Here is an 11520-nt window from a genome sequence, read left to right as displayed (position 1 = left end):
CCTATTGCAGCATACCCATGTATTTCATCCTTCACATTTTATTTGAAATGATATTCTGTTAACTGGAATTCATTCTTCTCTCTATTTATATGCTTCATATTTTCACCCTTTGAAGCTTACATTTACTTTCCATTTCTTTTAGATGTTTTAAGCAACTATTTATGCATATTTTAATTAACAAGATTCCTGCAGCAACGCGCGGGGCATCATCTAGTTCTTATAATAGAGGGAGCCCAGATATTTGGGGTGACAATGACAACGATGGCGACATGTGATTCCCAAATAGCCCAGATATTCGTAGGCGACGATGATGATAGCCCATGGGCTCACCCCTCTAGTGCAATAGTCTAAAATTTTATTTCTGTCTTGCTAATCTTTAGTTTCATAAAATATACATACATATATATGTATGGAAGGATGAATGGAACTTGGAGGTAATGGGCTCACCCAACATTGCCTTTGGAAGGAAAAGGATAGATATTCTTCAACACTTCAACTCCGTTCAAGTTCATGTTATTCCATTTTGGAAGGATGAATGGAACTTGGAGGTACTGCGCAATATCAAAATCTTTGGATGGCATGCACAAATCATTTCTAGGCTGTGTATCCTTATTGATCATCATGTTGGGTCTGATGGGAGTGAAGCATATCTTTCTTACAAGTGAGCGTGCTTAAAAAAGTACGGTTTTGCTATTTCTCAGGTACCTGAAATTTTTTTCGGGCGTCAGTCACCTCTTCATTCCTTCCTCACAGGCGAAGAAGAAACCTCGCCGGAGAAATCGTTGCTCCTCATCTATCTTAGGGGGAAGCCATTGCCACATTATCTATCTTCGGGGTGGGGGTGCAGGGGATCGCCGGAGTTCTTCTCTATTGCTGCGGGGCTTAGAGGGATGGCCAGGGCGGCGGCAGACAACGATGGTGGGGGTGGGTCGAGGGGAGGGTGGGCCAGCCAGGTGGTGCGCGATAGCGCCCGCCGGCCACGAGTGGTGGAGGCCGGCAGTTAGGGCGGGGCAGGCTGGGGGCTGTCGGACGAAGAAGAGGTTGTGAGGAAGAAAGAAGAATGTGCAAAGGAAGAAGATAAATAGTTGTGGCGCATTTCTAACCGTTAAATATTGATTTGATGGTCTATAGCAGAAGTGACTGACGAGAGAGTTTTTTCAGGCACCTAAACAAATAGACGGTCCCAAAAAAGTATGAAAAGGTATAGGCATATGGCACAGATAGGAGTTACTCATTGTTCATCGTTCTGGGTCAGTGGTTCTGGAGGGGTTAACTAGAAGAGGTGGCACTGTTGTTGAACTTGGAGGCAGCAGGATGCCTTAACTCATCCTAACTGGACGTTAGTATTTTCTTTCCGAAAAGAAGGATAACCCCTAGCGTCTGACAGGACGATGCAAACATCCATACATTATTAAGAATGCAAAATCTAGCCATCAAACAACATCAATTCAGAAATGAAATAAAAGAGAAAATCCGACTGGAGTTTGGTATATTTGGTGGTCCATAATGAAAATGTTCAAAACCTGTTCAGATCAGGTTTGGCAACTACTAGCTTCAACAACCAACTACAGAACAGTAAGCTAGAAACCTAAAAAAAGATAGATATCCTTCAACTCTGTTCATTTTATCTGTCTTTGTGTGGGTCTTTAAGACAAAACAGTTGTGTGGTACATGATGGGATCGAGTGGCACCATATGTTCTCATGTCAGTCCATATGCTGTCTTACAGCAACTCTAGCAGAGCCCGCAAAACGCCCGGCCCGTAAAAATTCGGGCGAGTATGCGGGCTCGGGCCCATTTTGCGGCCAGAACAGACCCCGCATACTCGCCCGGCCCGCAAAAACTTTTGCCGCAGCCCGCAAAATGCCCCCCCAACGCTATAAGTGCGGTTCCGCGACCCTTTTGCGGGTCCAAACCCTATCCCCCCGCCGCCGCGAGTCACCCGATTCCCCTTTCTCCTCTCCCAATTTCTCGCCGCCGGTGACACTCCGCCCCGCCTCCAGCCGCCATGTGGGTGCGAATGTGAAGCTCCGGACGCGGCTCCGGCAGCAGATCCGGCCGGGAGAGGGACCCGGAGCGCGAGCGGCGCGTCCGGTCCGACGGCGCGAGGAATCGCGGCACGCGGAAGTGGAGCAACCGCGGGCTTTCGCCGCCGGCGAGTTTCGACCGCCGCGAGACGGTGGAGTACGACCGCCGGCGCGCGTCGTTCTCCTCCGCGCGTTCTTCGTACGCCGGATCCTCCTCCTCCTCCGCCGCTGGCTTCCTCCCGTGAAGAGGGAGTGGTCGGACAAGGAGGAGGAACCGAAGCCGCCGGCGCCGTTCGCCTTCGTCCCGGTGAAGGAGGAGCCCGAGGAGCCTGCTCCGCTCGGCCGCCGCGGAGTCAACGGGCCCGAGGACTACGTCACGGAGTTCGACGCCGTCGCCGCCGCCATCGCCGAGCGGAGCGTGCGCGAGGAGGAGGAGCACCGGGGCCACGCCGAGGAGCTCGAAGCCCTCCAGTGGCGGCAGGCGGTCGCCGACAACGTCACCGCCAACGAGAAGGCGGACGAGTGGCGCCGCATCCGCAAGGAGCAGGCGGAGAAGTACGTCGATCTCTGCAGCTCCGGCGAGGAGGATTGAGCGTCCGGCTCCTCCACGGCGTCGTCCAGTTGTCGCGACCTCGCCGCCGTCAGATCCGACCCCCTAGTACTAGTTTAACGTAGTATGTAGTATAACTATGCTTGTAGTTGTGATGAACTATATAGTATGCCATGAACAATGTAGTATGTGATGAACTCTGTTCGTGCAATTTCTCCCGTGAAACAATTTTTTTCAAATTATGCAGCTTTAGATACGGGTTCTGCTCGGCCGCGTATGTTTTCGACCCGCAAAAACGATTTTCGTGAACGCGCAAACGCGTTTTGCGGGTCGTGTTTTTGCGGGGTCTGCTAGAGTTGCTCTTAGGGTCTGCTAGAGTTGCTCTTTAGAGCTTCGCGCTGGCCTCTGGTTCGCGTCTCACAGGAAGCTTCCTTCCCACCCCCACCTCGCTTCGTCGCTAAGAAAGAGGGAGGCAAACACTAGGTCGCGCTGCCCCCACCCCACGATGCCGTCTGCGTAGATCTGAAGCCCGCAGAGGACGGGGATGAGGTGGGAGTGGAGATGCAAGTCGTCAGTAGACGGGAGGCGATGCCGTTGGTACGGGTCACACAGGTGTTGGGGTAGATGCAGAGCACCGGCGGAGGGTGCCATTTTCCTCGCGTGACTTGTCAGATCCGACCTTACGCCGGCGCCGGCTATTGAGGAGTCGTCACACTGCAGCCCGGTGGTGAGTCCATCGTCCATTCATTCCTCTATGACTCGCAACTATCTTAATTAGCCGTCGTTTTCCATCCATGGATGATTAGTGTAGAATAGAATCCTGGTAGTGCTCTTGATTGCAAGTGCCATCGTGGGTTTGAGGATTGTGTAAAAGCTCACCTGATCGCTGTATTTGGATGGTTGCTTTAGATTCGTCTGCTTTTGGCTGTAGAGATTCTGACCAGGTTTAACCTTAGCTTAGCACCATGTTACTGTACTTTGTGGTGGACACATGGAGCATGTTGATGGCTTCTAAGCATTTCTTGGTCTTATGTGCTTGTTAGATTTTACTGGAAACCTTGTTGTCCTTGCGCTTTACCATTGTGAACTTCAACACTATGTCATGTGCATTCAGTACAGAACTATCAAACCTGCAGTTTTTCGACTTTTAGTTTTGCATGGATCATTAGTAATTTATAGTTGTATTTGGGTTGGTACTAGGACTATTAAGTAAGACTATAGGGTCTCTTGTTAATTGTTGTGAATTTGTCATTTTCAGCAAAGCAATGGTTCATATCTTGTGCTGTCGTTTTAAAAGAAAATTGTGTTGCTACCTTTTTTTTTTTGGCTTGTGCACATTGACAGAGTGGATTCTTACTATTTCCTACTGTTTTTCAGCATCCATGGCCTGTGCAAATCATCAATCATCATGTTCGATGTCACCTCTCGGTTAAACTACAAGAACGTTCCCACATGGCAGAGACATTTGCAGGTATAGTATATATGCTTACCCAGAATATCTTCATATTTCACTGGCTAAAATGTTAGAAGTGAACCAGGAAGTTAGTACCGCCAAAAGTAATAGTGTAAGGGGATCTCAATCGTGTAAAATCATACGTATTACTCAGTTAGAGCTTCCTAGGAGTTGTTTGTGCTATTTTTTAAAATGAAATCTTTGACTGGCAATTTTTTGGTAGGAGTAGATCTCAATATGCAGCTTATTGTTGTACCATTTTTTCTACTCTTTCTGTTATCTCCATGTATTCATTCTATAGTTATGCTCCTGTCTTTGCTCCTACGCTAGATGTATTTCATGAATGTGCACTCTACCACTGTTGCTAGAAGCAGCAACATACTACTTTCAGAGATATCACATACTAATTTCAGAGATAGGTCTAGAATGGAATCATTCCATCAAACACATATATAATTCTGTAGGTGTTGGAACCATACACACAACACATCAACGGAAGTATCTGACAGAAAGTTCATAGCATTCTGTCACTTAGCCAAGTTTGGTCTCCTATACTGTAAATACTTTTGCAATTATTAATCAAGATAATGTTTAAACAGGTTGTGTTGCACCTATTACTCAAAGTGACTTAAATTCCAGTATACATAATCAAGTTCGGTATCTTAGCAAAAGGTTGGTCGAAGGGATACTTCCTTACCTTTGGGCAATTCCTACAACACCCTTGGTTACTTTATGCTAATGAAATTCTTCTCGGCTTATTTCTTAAGAACTGTATGCTGATATTGTGGGCACGATTAGATAGAGTTTAAGGTAATATATCAGAACTCAGACAGACCCCTTAGATAAGAAAACGAATCTTATATAATTCAACTGGGTACACAATGAAGGTTGGGATGGGTAAAGATTCGAGGACTGGCGACATCCCTCATTAGTCTCTCGGAGTCTCGACAGGGCTTATCCCTGTCGTCTTCTGTTGACTAAAAGTGACACATTTTTTAAAAATAGTTGTCTGGTCATTGTGTGGATATTTAAACACAGTAGATGTTATCTATATGTGTAATGCATCTTGTGACTAGATATATAATAACTCACTCCCACTCCTCTAAGTTTTAATGGTTTAATGGATTTGCGCTGCCTTACTCTCAGCTCCAATGGATCCGCCCTGCCTTACTGTCATTTATTCAGAATTTTACTGGTTTGCTGATGTACAAAGTGCTGATCCCGTTCTTCTCATTTGATCAGAATATGCGTACACCATGATGGTCACTGAGAAATCTGGCATACAGATATGGCGTTGTGTGGTTGGAGGTGCTAATAGGTAGTGCACATGTGCAACAAATATAACTGGGAGGTGATATCGTAACATCGGCAAAAATTTACATCAGGGACAATTCTCTGGGCCCATGGATCCTCGACACTAATCTGGATTTGGAAGATAAAGCCGCTGTCGATCATTGAGTTCTTGGAAATTGCTCTGCTATGTAGTTACCTGTCGCTGTGTGAGAGATTGTTGATGCGGCATGTTGTACTTGTGTTAAGCGAGTCGAAAGATAGGGCCTGGGCGAGCTCCGCATCCTCGTCTGCTTCTGATCATTCTTCCAAGGATAGCTCATGATGTATGTTTATATAAGTTTAGTTAGTGAAGGCAATAGCCGTTGTTCCCTTTACCTTGTTATTACTTATGGTGGGGATTTGTGGAGTCTGCACTTGTTCTTTCAAACTGGAATAACAATTTTTTGTGATGTTTATTTCTCAAGGATCCTAGCCCCTGTGCTCCTTTAGCTGAAGTGGAAACATTTTTGACAAGACAAGAACAGCTCCTATGAATATTAGGTGGTGCTCTGTGCTTCACTTTCAATTCAACTACTTTTGTTGTATTCATGGACTACTTTTTTGCCATTAATACAACTCATATAATTCTGCGAAATGGTAGGTACTTTGGCACTGTTAAGCTTAGGAATCAGAATTCGGACCTAGCTTATACTGCCTTGTCATATTGATTAATGGACTGGATACATGAACTCTAGATTATACTTTTGACAGTTTCAATTTCCAACTAATTATATCGTAATTTCTATGCAAATATCCGCAGTTTTAATCATGGTCCACTAATTCATTTTCTGACTTGGATGATAAATATAGTGTCAAGTTAGTTTTCTACCATGTCGATCCGTCAAGTATATTAAAGCTTTGGAAGTTCTAATTATGTTGGCAAGAACTTGTGGATCATTCTTTTCTTCTTGGGATCTTAAAAGCGGATGATTCTTTTCTTCTTGGGATCTTAAAAGAACACGACCATTGTTCATCTTTAACTGTAATCTGTTTGACAGATTTTCTCTTATTGCCTAGGAAATTGGAGTGACTTTTGTTCTTGCAGATACTCTCTAGGTGGATATTGAACTTTTCTCCCTTTCTACCCCTTACAAGGAGATACGGGAAGGAGGCGAGTCTCTCCCATGGCGTCGCTGTCCAGGAACATTAAGGGAGCTCCATGTCTTGGTTTGCCGCACGTACGTTTACCACGCAGAGGAGCACATGTGATTCTCATAATAGCAAGTTTGTAATGAATTCTGGAACCCATCAGGAGGTTAAAGTCAGCAAAGCATATTCACCTGTAGTCAAATCACTTTTTGTGTATATAAATGCCACCAAAGATCAACCTAGACCTATCAATGTACATAAGCTAGATAAATGCGCTCATGAACGCTCAGGAGGCGTGCCAATGGCACGCCCCAATTACTAGTAATAAATGCAAGAGGCGCATGAATAGCAGCAAGATGGCAACACTACAGATTCCGTACGTGTTGCGGACTTAATATTCATGTGCATTTCAATTTCTAGGGCGAAAAACTTTGATCGAGACGATGCTCTTTTGATAGACGAACTTGATACAATGATGGTGATCCACTTTTGATTGAAACTATGATGATCATGCATTTTATTTTCAAATTTTTGTTGCTATTTCAATGCAAAACCGCGGCTGAACAGTGGCTGGCAGCAGCCGCGCGGCCGTTTTCATATTTTTACATCTTCATTTTGGACCATCTATTGGAGTTGCTCTTTTGGACCATCTGTTGGAGTTGAGCTTTTTTCGAAGCTCCAAAACACACTTTTTGACGGTCCAAATTTTACATCTCCAGTTTTGGACCGTCAAATTTTGGACCATCTATTGGAGATGCTCTTAGGAGGATAGTGGTATCCCCAGTCTATCAGGGTTCAAATCCTAGTGCTGGCATTTACCCTGCATTTATTTTAGGATTTCCGGCAATGTGCGTTCAATGGGAGGGGACGTTCCCATCGACTATGAGGCGCCTACGATGACTTCGTAAAATCTCAAAATAATATGCCAGCTCAGTCTCTCGTGGGGTGTTCATAGGGTTAGGGTGTGCGTTTGTTCGTTCATAGGGATGAGTGTATGTGTGTATATATTAGCGCTTGCGTCTTTATACTGTATTAAAAAAATCCTTACGTGCTCGTTCTGCTTCCTTTATCCTAGTGACTGTTCGTCCGAATATCTGGGAGTTTCCCGTCCGAGTGAAACGGTGCCCTGTCCTCGTTCGAGTGGATCAGGACCTCTTGGGATTTGGTTGGTGCTTTGGTATTTTTGGGTAGTGGACTCACCCCTTCGGCCTCCATGAGTTTTATATCATTGTGGGTCTACCCCATGGTAGATATCCCCTCATCACTCCTGAGGAAAAAGGTAGAGAAATCTTAGCTATCTAAACAAGATCTCAAAGGGCATCACCATTGCAGCAGTCCATTAGCTTTGGCAACTTGTCGTAGAGTCTGCGGAAGGTGGTGTTGGGGAACGTAGTAATTTAAAAAATTTCCTACGCACATGCAAGATCATGGTGATGCATAGCAACGAGCGGGGAGAGTTTTGTCCTCGTACCCTCATAGACCGAAAGCGGAAGCGTTAGCACAACGCGGTTGATGTAGTCGTACGTCTTCACGATCCGACCGAACGCACGGCACCTCCGGTTCAGCACACGTTTAGCTCGATGACGTCTGTCGAACTCCGATCCAGCCGAGCTTTGAGGGAGAGTTCCGTCAGCACGACGGCGTGGTGACGATGATGATGTTCTACCGACGCAGGGCTTCGCCTAAGCACCGCTACGATATTATCGAGGTGGACTATGGTGGAGGGGGGGCACCGCACACAGCTAAGAGATCCAAGGGATCAATTGTTGTCTCTAGAGGTGCCCCCCTGCCCCCGTATATAAAGGAGCAAAGGGGGAGGCGGCCGACCTAGAAGGAGGGCGTGCCAAGGGGGGAGTCCTACTTCCACTGGGAGTAGGACTCCTCCTTTCCTTGTTGGAGTAGGAGAGAAGGAAAGAGGGGGAGAGGAAGAAGGAAAAGGGGGTTGCACCCCTTGTCCAATTTGGACCAGAGGGGGGGCTGCCCCTCCTTCCTTTTAGCTTCTCTCCTCTATTCCCGTATGGCCCAATAAGGCCCATATACTCCCCGGCGATTTCTCGTAACTCTCCGGTACTCCGATAAATACCCGAATCACTCGGAACCTTTCCAATGTCCGAATATAGTCGTCCACTATATCGATCTTTACGTATCGACCATTTCGAGACTCCTCGTCATGTCCCGATCTCATCCGGGACTCCGAACTACCTTCGGTACATCAAAACACATAACTCATAATATAACCATCATCGAACTTTAAGCGTGTGGACCCTACGGGTTCGAGAACTATGTAGACATGATCGAGACACGTCTCTGGTCAATAACCAATAGCGGAACCTGGATGCTCATATTGGCTCCCACATATTCTATGAAGATCTTTTTTGGTCAAACCGCATAACAACATACGTTGTTCCCTTTGTCATCGGTATGTTACTTGCCCGTGATTCGACCGTAGGTATCTCAATACCTAGTTCAATCTCGTTACCGGTAAGTCTCTTTACTTGTTCCGTAATACATCACGCAACTAACTCATTAGTTGCAATGCTTGCAAGGCTTAAGTGATGTGCATTACCGAGTGGGCCCAGAGATACCTCTCCGACAATACGCCAACCCAACAAGTACCTTCGGAGACACCTGTAGAGCACCTTTATAATCACCCAGTTACGTTGTGACGTTTGATAGCACACAAAGTGTTCCTCCGGTAAACGGGAGTTGCATAATCTCATAGTCATAGGAACATGTATAAGTCATGAAGAAAGCAATAGCAACATACTAAAGGATCAAGTGCTAAGCTAACGGAATGGGTCAAGTCAATCACATCATTCTCCTAATGATGTGATCTCGTTAATCAAATGACAACTCTTTGTCTATGGCTACGAAACATAACGATCTTTGATTAACGAGCTAGTCAAGTAGAGGCATACTAGTGACACTCTGTTTGTCTATGTATTCACACATGTATCATGTTTCCGGTTAATACAATTCTAGCATGAATAATAAACATTTATCATGATATAAGGAAATAAATAATAACTTTATTATTGCCTCTAGGGCATATTTCCTTCAGTCTTCCACTTGCACTAGAGTCAATAATCTAATTCACATCATCATGTGATTTAACACCAATAGTTCACTTCTGTATGTGTTTAACACCCATAGTTCACATCGTCATGTGACCAAGACCCAAAGGGTTTACTAGAGTCAATAATCTAGTTCACATCGCTATGTGATTAACACCCAAAGAGTACTAAGGTGTGATCATGTTTTGCTTGTGAGAGATGTTTAGTCAACGGGTCTGTCACATTCAGAGCCGTATGTATTTTGCAAATTTCCTATGTCTTCAATGATCTGCACGGAGCTACTTTAGCTAATTGCTCCCACTTTCAATATGTATCCAGATTGAGACTTAGAGTCATTTGGATTAGTGTCAAAACTTGTATCGGCGTAACCCTTTACGACGAACCTTTTTGTCACCTCCATAATCGAGAAACATATCCTTATTCCACTAAGGATAATTTTGACCAATGTCTAGTGATCTACTCCTAGATCACTATTGTACTCCCTTGCCAAACTCAGGGCAGGGTATACAATAGGCCTGGTCCACAGCATGGCATACTTTATAGAACCTATGACTGAGGCATAGGAAATGACTTTCATTCTCTTTCTATTTTCTGCCGTGGTCGGGATTTGAGTCTTGCTCAATTTCACACCTTTGTAACACAGGAAAGAACTCTTTCTTTGACTGTTCCATTTTGAACTATTTCAAAATCTTGTCAAGGTATGTACTCATAGAAAATCTTATCAAGTGTCTTGATCTATCTCAATAGATCTTGATGCTCAGTATGTAAGTAGCTTTACTGAGGTCTTTCTTTTTAAAGAACTCCTTTCAAACACTCCTTTATGCTTTCCAGAAAAATTCTACATCATTTCTAATCAACAATATGTCACTCACATATACTTATCAGAAAGGATGTAGTGCTCCCACTCACTTTATTGTAAATACAGGCTTCACCGCAAATCCGTACAAGACTATATGCTTTGATCAACTTATCAAAGCATATATTCCAACTCCAAGATGCTTGCAGTAGTCCATAGATGGATCACTGGAGCTTGCACATTTTGTTAGCACCTTTAGGATCGACAAAACCTTCTGGTTGCATCATATACAACTCTTCTTTGAGAAATCCATTAAGGAATGTTGTTTTGACATCCATTTGCCAGATTTCATAAAATGTGGAAATTTGCTAACATGATTCGGACAGACTTTAAGCATCGATACGAGTGAGAAAAAACTCGTCGTAGTCAACATCTTGAACTTTGTCAAAAACCTTTTCCGACAAGTCTAGCTTTGTAGGTAGTAACACTTCTATCAGCGTCCGTCTTCCTCTTGAAGATCCATTTATTTTCTATGGCTTGCCGATCATCGGGCAAGTCAATCAAAGTGTACACTTTGTTCTCATACATGGATCTCATCTCAGATTTCATGGCCTCAAGCCATTTCGCGGAATCTGGGCTCATCATCGCTTCCTCATAGTTCGCAGGTTCGTCATGGTCAAGTAACATGACCTCCAGAACAGGATTACCGTACCACTATGGTGCGGACCGTACTCTGGAAGACCTACGAGGTTCTGTAGTAACTTGATTTGAAGTTTCATGATCATCATCATTAGGTTCCTCACTAATTGGTGTAGGCATCACTGGAACTGATTTCAGTGATGAACTATTTTCCAATTCGGGAGAAGGTACTATTACCTCATCAAGTTCTACTTTTCTCCCATTCACTTCTTTCGAGAGAAACTCCTTCTCTAGAAAGGATCCATTCTTAGCAATGAATATTTTCGCTTCGGATCTGTGATTAGAAGGTGTACCCAAAAGTCTCCTTTGGGTATCCTATGAAGACGCATTTCTCCGATTTGGGTTCGAGCTTATCAGGTTGAAACTTTTTCACATAAGCATCGCAACTCCAAACTTTAAGAAACGACAGCTTAAGCCATAGTTCATAAGTTGTCGTCTCAACGGATTTAGATTGTGCCCCTTTTAACGTGAATGTAGCTGTCTTTAATGCATAATCCCAAA

Source organism: Triticum aestivum, chromosome 6B (genome assembly GCF_018294505.1).
Source record: "Triticum aestivum cultivar Chinese Spring chromosome 6B, IWGSC CS RefSeq v2.1, whole genome shotgun sequence".
NCBI classification, from domain to species: Eukaryota; Viridiplantae; Streptophyta; class Magnoliopsida; order Poales; family Poaceae; genus Triticum; species Triticum aestivum.
This window is presented reverse-complemented; position numbering follows the sequence as displayed.